Genomic DNA, 16483 nt, shown 5'->3' on the forward strand with positions numbered 1-16483 from the left:
ATCAAAAGCAATACATTAAATCAATACCATTTATCTTAGAAACAAATCTAAATCCTCTAATGTGGAATGGCTTCTCACAAAGTCCTAGGAAAATTAGTTCATAATTTAAAATTATATTATATTCAAAAGGAAGATATCAGGAATAAGAATCAACAGAGCCCACTACACAGATTGCCAAAACACAAAAAAAATATGCTGAAATTAATGGAATCAAAATAGAAATCCCAAGCATAATCTGTGTTAAAAGCCTGCAATTGTAGCAAGGAGAAGGATGCAAGATGATCCCAGGGTGGGGTTGGCAGAAAGCTGTTGGTCACTCAGTACAGTGAATCAGAGAGCTCTAGGTTCATGAGGTTAAACCTCTGGACAACACACAGGCTTACATCCTCCCTGACACACACCACACACAAAAATACATGAGCGCACACACACTACTGAGTCTATTTTTGTCATATTGTCTTTGTCTACCTTGTTTGTTATGAGCAGGTTCTACTTTAACACACACGAGAAGGAAAATCCACACTATTTAAAACACTCCTGCTTGTGAGCATCTCTATAGCATATCTACATCAGTTGGTAAATTGCACAGGAAGTCTAATTACATCTTGTCTGAAAGATAAAAGACAACTCCAAGTTTTACCAAGTTCCAAAAGAGCACGCTGTACCCAGAGGCAAGCTGGAAAATACTTGATTCCCTCTGGCCTTGCTTCAGGGTAATGACGCCCAGACGCAAGCAGGGAGGTAGCCTGGGTGCCTTTATCAGCCAAGCCAAGATGATTCAGGAGACGCACAGGGAACTATACCCAACGGTCAGAAAACAGTCTCAAAAAGGAGAGAACAGCTGCCTAAAAAGCAAGTCTAGAAAGTGGGCCTTAGAGGGCTCCTTGAAGACTAGGACCCCATGAGAGTAAGAGAAACTGCTAATTGCCCAGCGCTGGACCAGCAGGGCCTTCCGTGACTGCATCTCTTAGCGTCCAGAGCCCTGTGAAGGAATGCATTTCTAGAAAGCAGTGGGAGAGCACTATGTGGAAGCTGATAGGGCAGATTTACACAGGATCATCCAGTCCAGGAAACACCAACTGAAAAGACTTCCCACGGAGACGCTGGTTGGCACTCAGGCTTAGAATATCAGGGCTCACAGGCTTATGGCCCAGCAACCTTTTTCTTAAGAACTTGATATCTCAAAATGGAAAATAACATCAGTTCCTTAGAAGGAGTTCCTTCCAAACCACCCACTATCAGTTTCTGTGAAAGAACTGGAAGAGTAATGTGCTATAATTATGTTAATTATAGCAAGCAAGGCACAAAAATGCCACATAATTCCACTTATGTAAGGGACCCAGGGCCCTAACATGGGGAATCACCTCACTTCCCTTCATTCACTATCTTGAGAATTAGAGCAAATCACTAAATCACTGTCTCCAAGCTTTGGCCTTTGGCTCACAGCTATAGACAGGGTTAGTTGTCTCTCCCTCCCTCCCACTCTCTTCCCTCTCCCACCCCCCCCCTCACACACATACACACACAACCTGTGCCTTCTCAGAATGACACAACCTAGGAAAATTGCCTTTCCTAACTCAGAACCTACACAGCAGAGATTAACAGACCAAATACGTTAAAGTGAAAACTGGGAGTTAATTTTCACTTCAGATTTCACTGAAGAACAACCAAGTATACAAAAAAAAAGGCCAGTGATGGAGGTGCACACCTTTAATCCCAGCACTTGGCAGGCAGAGGCCGACGAATCCCTGAGTTTGAGAGCAGCCTGGTAAACAGAGTGACTTCGAGGACAGCCAGGGCTACACCAACTAACCTGTCTTGGAAACAAACAAAACCAAAAAAAAAAAGCAAAAAGCAACCAATTACAAAATAGTAGCTGGAAAGGGACTTAGTCAATGAATATTCATGAAATCTGCTAACCAGAAGTAAAGACAAAGCTGACTTTTCTCGCCTCGTTAAAGTGAAAACAAACAAGACTTAGAGGAAGCAGCAGGGGAACTAAGGAAACAGTCAGGGGTGAAGACAAGAAGTCAGACATTGGCTATATTGTACAGCGGGGACCCCTGAACACACTGGAGTCCTTCCACCTTTAACATTCTAGGGCAGCCGTTTGGCTCCTGGGACATAGATCTATTTCTTGGTTTCCTACCCAAGACAAAAGTCAAGAACAAGGCTTTAGAATGTATGTCTTTTTAATGAAGTGCAGAGTTGGGGAAGTCATTTAGCGGTAGAGCCCTTGGCCAGCATGTGCTAGATTCCCCCACTGAATAGAAAAACAAATAATGAAGTAGAGTCTTTTGTCTTTTTCCCATGCAGGGTTTCTCTGTGTAGCCCTGGCTGTCCTGAAACTCACTCTGTAGACTAGGCTGGCCTCAGACTTAGAGGTATCTTTGCCTCTGCCTCCCAAGTACTGGGATTAGTCTTGCTCCATCACTGCCAGGCAACGAAATACAGTCTTATGTTCATCACAACATATGGACCAGAAAAAAAAAAGCTTACCTTGGGTGCAAAAAAATGGTTAACGTATTCTAATGTAAATGCAAAGATATAGCAGGTAATGAGATTGAAAACTATGGTAATAATATTTAGTGTATTTTTACATGCACATAATTACACATTTAATGGTAAGAGATTTGTAAGGTTATCAGGAGAGCATACAAAGTCTTATTTAGACACAAATACAATTAAGTTCAATTATAGAGAAAAATAAATATAAATAATAGCAGTTAATGACTTCCATCTGCAAAACAAATTAGCGTAACTTACAGAATGGCAAAATTTTGAGTCCTTAGACTCCCATTTCAGTGACTCAGTGAAAGTTGTCTATTTTTTCTGAAGACTGTGTATATGTGATGTGTGTATGGAGACAGTCTGACTTATTGTGTAGCCCAGGTTGGCCTCTGCCTCTGAAATGCTTGTGTTACAAACTTTATTTCTTTGATCACTTTGGAACCTTTGGAACCTTGCTAATTTCTCCATATACTCTGTTAAAGACGACAAATACTGTGGAAGAATTACTCAAAGTTCCAGGTGATGAATCTTTTGTTTGCCTCTATCCTCACTGATCGTGGTGGTCAGCACCCTGAGAGATGAGGCAGGGAGACTGACAGCCTGGGTTAGACAATAAGCTCTGGGCCAGCCTGAGCTACATAGTCAATCTCAAAAACAAAAACCAAACAAACACATGCAAAATATTCCATATTCTATTAAATTAAGTGTAATAAGGATGATATTAAATTTCTTTTGTTCCAGGTAATGGTGGCACACGCCTTTAATCCCAGCCCTCTGGCAGAGGCAGGCAAATCTCAGAGTTTGAGGCCAGCCTAGTCTAAACAGTGAGTTCCAGGACAGCCAAGGCTACACAAAGAAATCCTGTCTCAAAAAAACTTAAAAAAAAAAAAAGGAAAGAAAAAGAAAAAATGCTTTGTATAGTAACTGATTGATCAGAACTGGTATATAATTTATGGTATATTCATTGATAGTGACTAAAAAACCAACTATCATATAATGAACACTGCCTATATATGAGGTACTGGATATTCCATTATAAACTCTATGAGTTAGGATTATTATTTCCATTTCTTGATGGGAAGGGTCTGGGATATATTCTCACAGATCTTAGGAGTTCAAAACTGTCAGACTATATATAACCACATTCTCACACAAGTGCACTGCATTGTCTAGGTGTAGCGACCGCTGTAGGTTAGATTTCCCTGGAGCCAGACTTGCAGAGGATGTTTTGCATATGGGAATTTACTAGTGAGTACTAAGGGACTCAGCAGTCATGGGAAAGCGCAGTGGAAGATGTATATATATACATACTACTGCAGTATTTCATTTGGATTTTAATAAATAAAGCTTGCCTGAAGATCAGAGAGTAAAACAGCCACACTGATCATCCATACAGGCCAGGCAGTGGTGGTATACATCTTTAATTTCAGTGGCCACACAAGTTTGCCATAGAAACAAGGTGGTAAGTGGTGCACACCTTTAATCCCAGCCCTAGAGAGGAATATAAGACAGGAGGAGACAGCTCTCAGTCTCAGTCTCATTCTGAGATTCCTGGAGGCAGGATCGCCATTTTGGTCTGAGGTTGAGGTAAGAGTCAGTGTCTGGCTGTTTTGCTTTTTTGACCTTCAGGTTGAACCCCCATATCTGTCTCTGGGTTTTTATTTAATTGTCTGACAATTGACCTGAGGTATTCACAACAAAGGCCTCAACAGACCCTTCAGGTCTCACACACTATATTGAATCAGAGTAAAGGGTCTTGTATCTCCAAGTTGCCTAGGGCTTGAATGCATTCTGATGGCATAGAATAGCTGAGGTAGCTCTCTTTAGCTGAAGGCTAAGAACAGTCTCTGAAGGGAAAGAGCCAGCTATAAGCCATCAGCTGTTCAACACCCCCAGAAGTTGGGAAAAGATGCTGGAGTCCAGGGAATGAGAGGGATGTAGGTGGTACCCCAGCTCTGCTACGGTGACTCAGCTTGGCTTCAGGACACCTGCTTAGGGCCTTAAAAGTTACTGATGATATCACTTAGTGTCAAAGGAAACAGGCATAAGATTGAGGAAAGAAATTCAGATACTGCTTTGATTGATAAATAGGACAGGAATAGTTTCTCTGTCCTTTCTCAAGTTTCTCTGTCTTCCTCTCCTGGATTCTGTGTCTCTTTGATTGGATTTTTTTCTCTTTTATGTTTTTATGTGACATGCAACATGAACACAATGACTCTAGATAAAACATGAAAGTGTAGATGGCAAATAGGGGGACAGAGAGGGAGAAAACTCAAAATATGGAAAGAGAATGATTATCCCATGTCCACATCATCCAGTCCCTCCCCCAATCAAATCCCCCTCCCTCGTCAGCCCAAAGAGCAATCAGGGTTCCCTACCCTGTGGGAAGTCCAAGGACCACCCACCTCCATCCAGGTCTAGTAAGGTGAGCATCCAAACTGCCTAGGCTCCCACAAAGCCAATACGTGCAGTAGGATCAAAAACCCATTGCCATTGTTCTTGAGTTCCCCAAATCAGGAGCAGAAGGAGAGAGAGCACGAGCAAGGAACTCAGGATGGCGAGGGGTGCACCCACACACTGAGACAATGGGGATGTCCTTTCATTTTCTAAACCATACAAAAAGATACAGTTTCTTCAAGATGACTCTTGCCTCAGACAAATAGTATGAATAATGATAGTGTTGATTGTCAAGGATCAACAAACTTTTACTGTGTTTTTCTATTTCTAATAAGAACAACCAAAAGCATCCCAAAGTTTAAAATAAAAATGTATATTAGTCATTGTTATCTGTTTAGCCATTAGGCAGCGGCTCTGAAAAGGGTAGAAAACCAACAGCGAGCAGGAATGGTTTATTAGGGAATGAATCTAAAATAGATCCCCCGGAGATAGTGAATCTAGCTTACATGATGGGAAAATGTGAAGAGTCATTAATTCATATCACTCTGCTTGGCTCTTCTATCATATGCTGGAAAAACAAAATCTCCAAGCACTGTTCTCAGTTCAGCGTGGCCAGCAAGAGACTAGCACGGTCGCTGGGGCTCAAATGTTCGTAATAAAGCCCAGTGAGGAATAATTTTGAAAGAACCCAAACGCCAAAAGGCAGCGGAGAGTGAAAACTCCAGCGTTGCAGGATGTTATCTGATCAGACATCCACTGCATTGTCCTCTATCAAAATGGTGCGCGAATCACTGACGTGAGGTCTGTGACCTCTCTGGTGGGATTGAGCTTGGACCGAAAGTCAGCGGCTCAGCGTTTCCTTTCTTCTTTACAAAACTGCACACAACAGAGGGCAGAGGATGACAAATTTTAACGGTAAAAATTACTCAAGCCTGTTGAAGTGCTGCCCAGTCAGAAACGTCACCCTGTCAACTCACCCATGACTTCCATTTTCCAACAGTTTCCCTCTCAAAAATCCTTGTCTTCAGAATCCAATCTTAGGAGGACCATCTTGAAGCCTACTTAGAACTTTAAGTACTTTTAAGTGTCAGCTCCAAAATCAACATGAACTCTGCATATTGCTTTCATTGTTTTCACACACACACACACACACACACACACACACACACACACACACACTGGTGTTTGCAGCACTCACCTGGAATCCAGGCAGAAAACAGTCACCCCATCCTATTCCATTCTGCACTTCCCTCATCCCAGACATTACCACCACCACCACAACGGTGAGAGCTAGTGTCCCTGTCCCTGTTGATAATGCCATGCCATCTTGAGCTCAATCTACATGACTTTCACATCTGTTCTCCCCAGTTCACGCAGCTCTGTGCAATGTAGCCAAGGAACCTTCAGCACAAGCCACTGTTTCCCCACGGCTCCATTTCCCTTCCCACAACATATGCTGTTCCCACCCAGTTCTGAAGACAAAACCCATAAAGGACCTTGTGTTCCGGAGGGATCAAACTGGCCTGTCTGTGACACAGAAAGTGTGAGTAAGACAGGAAAAGAGAGAGGAGACAGAATCAAAAGAGAGACAAGAAAGAGAAAGTGGGGGAAACAGGGAGAAATAGCCCCTTGCCTGGCATTCATGAGTGGAAACTCCTTTTCCTCCTGGCAGCTTTGGGGACGAGTGAGTCACATGTTTAACACACACCCTAATGACTTAGAGCCTACTGTTTTCACAGTCAAGAATGGCCATCCCCTGAAGCACACAGAATAACTCCTTGTCTCCACGACCACCTACAGCTTGCATGCAAAAGCCACCATTCTGAGTCATAGCAGCTCAGCTTTTCCACAAATTCATTTTCTATACATAGAGCCCACAGCAGACTCCAGCATCACTGAACAAGTCAGAAACGTCTTCCGCTTATAAGCATTAGTTCTGAACGCACGAGTGAGTGTCTTTTTCCAGCCAGAATTTAGATACAGGTGGTTTGATTGTGTCCCCGTGTTTCATTTTTAGTGGTAGAACCAGTACAGAGAAAAAGTCCATATTAAAACTAAAAGGAACCATAAAATCAAAACTATAAAGCATTAACCACAACCTCAAGTATTAAAGCAAAATCTGTTTGGTGAGTCTAGAGCAACAAGCCAGAGTAATTGCCATCAGTGGAAACCAGCCCTTAATCCAATTCCCTGTTTTAATGTGTCTGGATAATTCACTCTATGCAATTCAAAAAGATTTGGAATGAGGAAGAGAGAAAAACACAATACTGTAGGAAGGCCAGAGTGTTTCCAGAGATGGAGACTCTGGTACCATCTGCTAGGATTAAGGAAGTTTCCAAATTCTCCTTTAATTTAATTTTCTGTGTTTGAAAATGAAAGTGACAGATGAGCCAATCCTGGAAAGATGATAATGAAGTGAACCATAAAGATACAATAGTAGGGTTGTGCAATTTCCAGTACATCTTATGAAAATAAGTCATTAAGCTAATTAAGAAGACAATAATTCAATAAAGGTCACTCAAAATAGCACAACTGTAAGTATTATTTGAATTTAAATTGTTTAGCCATGCCGTTCCCTCAAAGAAGGCTCCGAGTCATGAATGGCTACAGTCTAACTGGGGTGGTCATACTCTCAAACACTGAGACCTCTGTTTCGACAGATCCTTCTGCCATGTTCAGGGTAGATGCTAGGAATACTCAGGGGTGGAACTCGTACCACCCAACCGAAGAATTCAAGAAAGGCCCTGGGTCTCCTATAAACAATGTCCAAACACTGCACTCGGCAATGGAAATGAGGAATTGACAGGAGAGCATCATGATTAATACCGAAAAAGAGTCGCGCTTGGCACTTGGCACTAATTGAAATGCAGAATGATACTGAGTTGCAGTGCTCCCAAAATTTAGGGTTTGTGTCATTTGTAAACAATGTTTTAAAGTTCTTTTTCTCAAACTAAAAAGCCTCCCAAGTTGGTCCCGAGGAAACATCCTAGTCTATTGTGCCAAGGAAACAAGAGCAGTAACTACATATACAAATAATGGTAGGATGGAAATTGGTAAGACTGGGAGCTGTGTCTGAAGTACGTGAAGAAATAATATTGAACATTTACGTACTAATTTAAATTACATTTTTAAACAGAATTGCAGTTATTGCCTGCTTTGGATCCTATTCCTTCTTTTCAGTCTTCATGTTTTGTGGTACTAGAGATTGAATCCACAGTCCCATAGACTCAAGGCTAGCATTCCACTTCTGAGCTGCGTCTCTGACTGGTGGTTAGGAGGGTCGGTCTCTAAAGAGTTCAAGGCTAAAGGAGTGGTATCTAGCCCGAGGGCCTGTAGAGCTGTGGTGGAACCCTTGGAGGTGTGGTGTTGTGGGAGGAAGTCAGGCCTCACCACAAACTCAATAACGGCAGAGTCAGGTGACCATGGACTGAAACCTAGACCCAACCAAATCTTTCCTCTGTGTGAATTGGTTTTCTCAGGGTGTTTGTTTGTTTGTTTACCATAGCAACAGAAAACTGACCAAAGATGATCTATAACTTCATTGTTTTTTGACCCAATTTCCCTTTTTATCTCTACCTTATTCTTCCAGCTACCAGGTGAACATTTCTATTTAGATAGCCCTACCCACCTTGAAGTCCTGGTTTCATCAAAAATATTCTACTTTCCCCTGGTATGCCCTGAAAGTTTCCATCATGTTTTTAGCCTTCCTAGTCAGAAACCCAAAGGTCTTAAGTCCTGATCTTTCCCCTCCCAAGCACAATCAATCATCAAATCTAACATAGTCTCGCTTCTTCAAATAGCTCTCTTGTTCTGTTCCTTACTGCTCCTATTACAATTCTATTTCTCCAAAATATTCCCCACACTATTTGAAAATTCATCTTCCCTTCTTTCAGACTTGCTAAATCCCCTTGGGTTCTCAGTGCTCACTCTGGAGTAATAGACCTAAGATGCCCACGACTTCCAGCTGACAGCACCTCAGCGTCTTGGTGCTCCCCCTCACCATACACACAGGCACCAGAATGTAAGGCTCCACACTGCTGTACAATTTTCTGCTTTCCTGTTTGGGTTTTATGGCCCTAGCCTACTGCTCCTGCCTGTGGTACCCTCTCTTCCTCTGCTATTTCGATGGCTCATTTCTGTTCATCTTTCAAAAGCCATTTCAGGGCTTATCTCCTGGAGCCTGCTTGGCGAGATACCATCCTCCAGATTTGGGGTACATTAGAAGCTTGTCGCCGTCTTTAATGCACCATCAATATGCTTCTATCCTACGGAAGGAAGTTGGTCATACTGTTTTTCACAGATCTATCACTAACATTTGAGAGACACTTGTTGAGTGCTCAATGACATTGCTTTATGAGAACAAAGCAAGGTTTATTGATATACTCTGGGGGGAAACACATTGAAAGGTTTGAGAGTATTTTGGAAGGTTATAAACAATTGCAAGTAATACTGATTCATATCCTTACTACCTAAAAATATTTGAGTTTACAGTATACTTTTATATAAGCTAAGCTATCTGAGCCTTGGAAGGCCACACATGGTTTGTATAGAGACTGACAGACCATAGCTACATAAGAATGCTCAGAAATGTACAAATACTGCTGTGCTTTGCTTGCTTGTTTTTAGGTTTTGTGTGTGTGTGTGTTTAGTTTTATACAGAGTCTCACTGTGTAGCTGTGGCTGGCCTGGAACTATGCAGACCAGACTTTGCAACTAAAACTTCTCCCCCAAAGACAATCTCTTCATTTTCATTCATACAGAGAATTCTCAGGAACAGTTCCCCATTCATTCTCTGAAGAAGCGGATTGTGGCAGACAGATCTACTATTCTAACTACTAAAGAGAAAATGTAGTCAACCACTCTCACCTTCAGAAGATCCACCGGTCAGAAGCCTCCCAAGGTGCCCCTGATTTCTACACCCTCCTTTGCTCAGGATGATGTCAGCAGCTGAGAGCAGCCTCGGTCAAAGCCTTCAGCAGGCAGAGGTACTGGATGTCACTGGAGAATACCACCAAAATCCCTGAGAAGGAAAAAAAAAAACACAAAGGAATGTAAACTATTGGGAGTCAGTTAATTCTATTAAGCTGAGATTTCCTTTTTATTATTAACCTAAAATCAACAAGGGAATTTAATACATATGAAATTCTATGATTAGTTTCAACCAAACATTATTGCATTTCCAGGCATTAGTAATTCTAAGAACTTTAAGTAATTTAAGGGACAAGGGTAATGAAAAAAGGGTAATTTAATTCCAGTTACATTTCAGTGTGGCAGAGAAATCTGAATTACTTCTAAATAGAAGCAAACAATTGCGCACACTAATCAGAAGAGAAAAAAGAAGAGGACTGGATCTTGTTCTCCTCCAGTACGTCGTAGTATTGAATCATTTCTTACAAACACATCAACACATTAGAATCTAAGACTGGCTGAGAAGAGCAAACAAAGAAGAACTCAGCATTTGATCAAGGTCGACGATAACAGAGAGTTTGGTAGGGCCCTTTTAGAGGTGGTTTTGAAGGTGACGGGAAAAGATGGCAACCGGAAAAAAAAGGATTGCAGAGCACACTGAAGTAAGGAAGAAAAAAAAAAAAAAAAAACAGGGAAGGTAGTATGGAACTAAACGGAACAAAACCTTAATTAAATGGAATCCACCAGGCAGGAGCGCTTGAATAGTGTGTTTATTTAATTCCTCTCCTCTATCAGAAAGAGTAAAACTCACCCACCGATAGGGTTGTTTAGAAAGCTGATGTTACCAGAACTGCAACCCCACAGGGAGAAGAACAACTGGAGCCAGGAATTTCATACCTTTTCCCCACGAATCGTGTGGGGTTGGACTCGCCAAGTGCCCCTCCACCCAACTGCGCTCTAGGTGAATTTGAAGACAATACTGTTGGGGTGAGAAGGCTGGACAGATTGCTCAGTGGGAAAGCACGCAGGGTGAGCCCCTGAGTTTGGAGACCCAGAACCATGTTATGCTGCCTATAGAGTGTGTCTGTAATCCCAGAACCCCTGCAGTGGCACGGGAGGTGGGGACACAAACCCCACAACCTCTCCAGACAAACCTGGCATGTGTAGCCACAGACAAGAGGCTCCGTCTCAAATAAACTGCAAGGCAGGGGTCTAGAGTTCAGATTGTCCTCTGACATTGTCATCTCTTGGTCTTTTCTGTGTCAACACATTGAAAAGTAGAAACAGAAATGTCCCTGGTACGTTTGGATTTTGCCTGTATTTGTTAGTCAGAGGGTTAAAGTCTTATGGAGTGATTAGTGAAGGCCGAATACTGAATACTGAGTACTGTTTCAGCTCAGACAAATATCACAGGAGTCGTCACAAAATCTGCCCTACATGACTCAGCCCAGCTGATGCCTGAATTTAAATGTGGCACTGGAGTGTCTGGAATGTCCTCTGTGATAGCCGCTCTGACACTTATCTTCCTTCGTCTGAAAGGAGGACCTGGGCTGCAGCTTGCTAACTCACTTATGCTATGTGTATCATTCCCTTTCTTGAATGCCATTGCTACTGACCACAACAAAATCTGATGTAAAAATAGCACACACATTAAATTGAGTTTGGTTAAGAAACTGATGCGAAGACATTGCTGTCTCTGAAATCTGGGCAGGTTTTAGTTCCATTGCACTACAATTACCTCCAGGGCTCTTTATGATAGTAACATAAAGTGGTGATTTTTCATTAGACAGAGCTGGAAAGAAACAAAATGATGGTAAGAAAAATAAAAACACAGGTGATGGGAGGCTGGAAGGTCACTGAGTCTAACCATCTCTCCGCCTATGATCCATTCCAGGTTTACGAAGCTCCACATAGAGTTGACTCCCTCTCCTTATACTTGTTCCTCACTGGTTCCAATTCTAACCCCAGGAGCCAGACTCAGACTCACATTCTAATGTGAACATCCCAATAATAGCCCCCAGGGTGAGCTGTGTCTTTAGCAGAGCCAACCAGTGATGGGGCTTCAGGAGCACTTGTGAGGGGGGGGGGTGGATGGCCCACTAAAGAGCCTCACACAGAAGTCTCTGTCCTAGAAAGGTGACAATAGACCGAGCCACCCAAGCTGAGTTCCTCTGGAGGTTGGGTAGTATACTGAGGATACAGGAGAACCTATGCAGAAGGAAGCAGAAAAGACAGATGGGAAATGAGAAGCAGACAGCGCTCGAGGTTATCGCAACCTGTCGACTCCCCACCTTCCAGATCCAAGCAGGGACTATGGAATGAGTCCCCTCTTGCCGAGGGTGCCCAGTGATCAATATCTCTCGTATCTTTTCATGGGTCTCTTTGTTAGAATCAAGTTCTTCGGTTTTGTATCCATTCTGCTGGAAGCATTTGACATCCCAACTCTGGTCTTCAGAACAGGTGTTAAAGTCCCTCACCTGCACATCACCCACAAATGAGAGGAGCGAGGAGCACACGGTCAAGAATGGCGTCCATACGACAGTGGTTTAAGATGAATGAATACCACCTGGGTAGCAGACAAAGGCAAAGGTGTTCTCCTGCATTGGTCCTTACTAAAAATGAATAATTACCAAGACTACAAATCCTCCTAGTGTCAGCTGACAGACGAAGGTTTCAGCACTTAACTGGTTAAAGACTGGAAGACCCAGAAGAACTGTATCCGAGCAACTGTGGAGAAAATAAGGCTGTAGCCGAGAAAACTGTCAGCATCCTGGTTATAGAAACCCACTGTGAAGTGGACCAAGAAGTCATATTAGAGAAACATATTGCGGAAACACAGCCAGGTTCGTTTCAGCCTTCCCTGAGGCGGTCATCAAAATGGGAAGAATCTGTCATTTTAGATCATCTGGTATAGCACTGCCAAAGTGCAATTGTGTCCCTAAGACATCAACTGTGTTCGCTAATTTAGCCTGCAGTAAGCCATGTGGGATCTCCCATTACAGTAAAAAGTCCCATGGTCATTTTAAATTCCATGTCTGGTTTTCTCAGCTTTGTCTTCAGCCTCACTGTCAAGCTGGACAGTTCCCAGAGAACTCCAGCCCATTCTTTCTAGTCTGACTGGAAGCCTCTGGCCCTAGCTGGCTGGTTCTCAGTGCTTCGACAGGCCTGCTGGGCCGGCCTGTAGTGAAAACACGTGAGGAGGTTAAGGGTGTAAGTCAGTTGGTAAAGTGCTTCCCTTAAAAGCACTAGGGTGTGAGTTCAACTCCAAAATCTCACTTTAAAAGAAGCTGGGCGCGGTGACACATGCATGTAGTCTCAGTACTGGGGATACACAGACAGGTAGATGGCTGGGATTTGCTGGGCAGTCAGACTGGCCCATTTAGAGCATTCCTAGTCTCAATGAAAACTAAAACAAAAACAAAAGTAATGTCTTGTGTCCAAGGCATGATACCTGAAGTTGTCCTCTGACCTCTACACGCACCCGTGTGCATATGTACACCTGCAGTGGCATTTCATTTGTATTTTAATAAATAAAGCTTGCCTGAAGATCAGAGAGTAAAACAGCCCCACTGGCCAGCCTTACAGACCAGGCAGTGGTAACACACACCTTAATCCCAAAAGCCACACTAGTTACCGTGGAAACCAGGCAGTACACACCTGTAATCCCAGAACTAGAGAGGATTATAAAATGGGGAGAGACAGCTCTCAGACACAGTCTCATTCTGAGGTTCCTGGAGGCAAGACTGCCATTTCGGACTGAGGTAAGAGCCAGTGGCTGGTGGCTGCTTTGTTTTTCTGACCTTCATGTTGAACCCAAATTTCTCTCTCTGAGTTTTTATTAATCGTGCTTTATACACCCAACAAACATAAACATCACACAGAGAGAAGCACATTCGTGTGCGCGTGGATTTCACACCGTCAGTGCTGATCAGGCAAAGGCCTTCTTCACGTGCCTCTTTTTTCTCAGCTGTGTTGAATTATTCAATCATTTATACTACCACAATTCCTGCAGATTCACAAGGACAAGGTCCTACTACAGTCATGAAACATGCTTGTGCAGGAAACAGGACTCAGCAGCTCCTGCTAAAATCAGGCAAAATCCAGAGCACTTTGAGTTTCTATTTTCAGCAGTTATTCTCAATACTGGAAAACAATTGCCCTTCTCTTCAGATTAAAAACAAACTAACATCCCTCCTCTCACTCCTTGCTTCATCCCAGCCCTCAATCCCAGCTGGCAAGCCCTACTAACAAGTCCCCTCTTGCCAGGGCAACAAGGAGGCTGAAGGCAGACCCACACTTCTCCTTCTGCTCCGCCAGATCCAATCCCCCTAGTCTCATCCCCAGCTCTGTAGCAGAACACCTGCTGTGGCCTCCCTATCCTCTCTGACCCTATCCCAAAGGAAATGCAACTCGTCCCAGTATCCCAGACTGCTACACCAGCAGACATTCCCTGTGAGCACACCAGCTGAGCAGGCCAGGGAAACAGAGATGCTAACTAAAGACCTTCACCATTCCCTCCTCTTCTCCAAGACCAATTCCCTAGTCCCATCCTTATCTCTGCAACAGAATGTCTGTTGAAGCCTTCCTTCCTCCTCTGCTCACACCTCCTGTGGATCTCAAAGACCTTCCCCTCTTAGCCCCTCTCTCCCCACTTGGTTTATCCCAGCCCCAACTGCCAAACTCCCGGCTAACACAGACCAACCCTGCCAGGGAAATAGGTATACTGTCTGTAGATCTTCCTTCCTCCTTCTGTTCCCCTAGATCCAACACCCCTGTCTCATCCCCAACACTCTAGCAGACCCTCTAGAGTGACCCACCTTCATTGTCTCACCCAATGCCAAGGAGATAAAATAAACAGATCCTAGTGGGACAGTCTGCTCTCCTTTCTCCTGTGAACCCCATCAGACTCCCAGCCTATCCCTATTCTGATTTTCAACCCCCAATACCCAGAAACACATTTTACCTGGAAACCCAAAGGGCCACAACTATGAGGTTCAAAGAAAATGCCCCCCTCCCCAAGCAACAGAGAGGCATCACACTCACCAAAAATTCAGGGAGGAAGCAGAAACCAAGGAACAAAACACCCACCCAACAAAAACAAACCCGGAAATCATCACTTAGAAATATAATCGTCCCAATTCTAGATGCAGAGATGCTAGCATAAAAACCCGATAAATATAGCCAGGGCAATATGTCTTCACTAGAGCCCAGACGTCCTCCTACAATAGACCCTAAATATTTCCACATAGCTGACATACAAGAAAAAGACATCAAAACTACCTGCATGACAATGATATAGGTCCTTAAAGAAGAAATGAGTAAGTCCCTTGAAGAAATGAATGAAACACAATGAAACCCAAACAGTAGAAGGAAACGAATAAAGCTGTTCAAGGTCTCAAAATGGACGTAGACTCAACAAAGAAAACCCAAACTGAGGGAAATTTGGAAGTAATAAATTTTTTTAGATTTATTTATTTATTATGTATACAGTATTCTGCCTTCATATATGCCTGCAGGCAAGAAGAAGGCACCAGATCTCATTACAGATGATTGTGAGGCACCATGTGGTTGCTGGGAATTGAACTCAGAACCTCTAGAAGAGCAGCCAGTGCTCTTAACCCCTGAGCCATCTCTCCAGCCCCTGAAAATTAAAATTTTAGGAATTTGAACAGGAACATCCAGAACAAGTTTCACCAACAGAATACAACAGATGGAAGAGAGATTCTCAGGCATTGAATATATGATAGGAGAGATAGATAAATCAATCAAAGAAAATGTTAAACCTAAAAAAACTACTGACGCAAATCATCCAGGAAATCTGGGACACTATGAAAAGACCAAACCTAAGAATAACAGGAATAGAGGAAGGAGAAGAATCACAGATTAAAGGCTGGAAAAACATTTTCAAAAAAAATCATAGAAGAAAATTTTTCTGACCTAAAAAAAGATGCCTATAAAGATACAAGAGGCATAGCAAACACCATATAGATTGGATCAGAAAAGAAAGTCCCTTTGGTACACAGAAAAACACTAAATAAACAGAACAAATAAATAATATTAAAAGTTACAAGGGAAAAATCAAGTAACATATAAAAGCAGGCTTCTTAGAATTATATTAAACTCTAAAAGTCAGAAGGGCATAGATAGATATGCTGCAAACTCTAAGAGACCATAGATGCCAGCAAAACTTTCAGTCACCAGAGAGTGAGAAAAATAAATTGTGTGTGATAAAGTCAAATTTAACAATATCTATTTACAAACTCATGCCTACAGAAGGTGCTAGAAAAAAAGCTTAAAAAAGAAAACCCTCCAACCCAAGGAGGTTAACTAGACTCATGGAAACACAGGGAATACATAATCTCACACCAACAAAATCAAAACAGGGAAAGCACATAGATACACACACCAACAACAACAACAGAATCAACAGCCATTGGTTATTGATATCTCTTAATATCAATGGTTTCCATTCCTCAATAAAAAAGCACAGATTAACAAAATGATTGTGAAAACAGGATCCATCCTTCTGCTGTATCCAAGAAACACATCTCAGAATCAAGGATAGACATTACATCTGGTCAAAGGGATAGAAAAAGATATTCCAAGCAAATGAACCTAAGAACCAAGATGGCACAGCTATTTTAATATCTAACAAAATAGAGTTGAA

The 16483-nt window shown here is 42.6% G+C and overlaps 1 protein-coding gene across 16 annotated transcripts in view; it reads right to left on the reverse strand.

Annotated features, from left to right (window-relative positions):
• Nrcam (neuronal cell adhesion molecule) overlaps positions 1 to 16483 on the reverse strand; it is a 252306-nt gene that overhangs the window by 182869 nt on the left and 52954 nt on the right. For all 16 annotated transcript variants that reach the window (XR_007590848.1, XM_050137361.1, XM_050137359.1 and 13 more), the window contains exon 2: positions 9775 to 9928. The gene's annotated coding sequence lies outside the window, so the exon portion shown is untranslated. The remainder of the gene's footprint in view (positions 1 to 9774; positions 9929 to 16483) is intronic.

The sequence above is a fragment of the Alexandromys fortis genome, unplaced genomic scaffold, assembly GCF_014885135.2.
Source record: "Alexandromys fortis isolate MF-2015 unplaced genomic scaffold, M_Fortis_MF-2015_v1.1 scaffold_3, whole genome shotgun sequence".
Taxonomy (NCBI): Eukaryota; Metazoa; Chordata; class Mammalia; order Rodentia; family Cricetidae; genus Alexandromys; species Alexandromys fortis.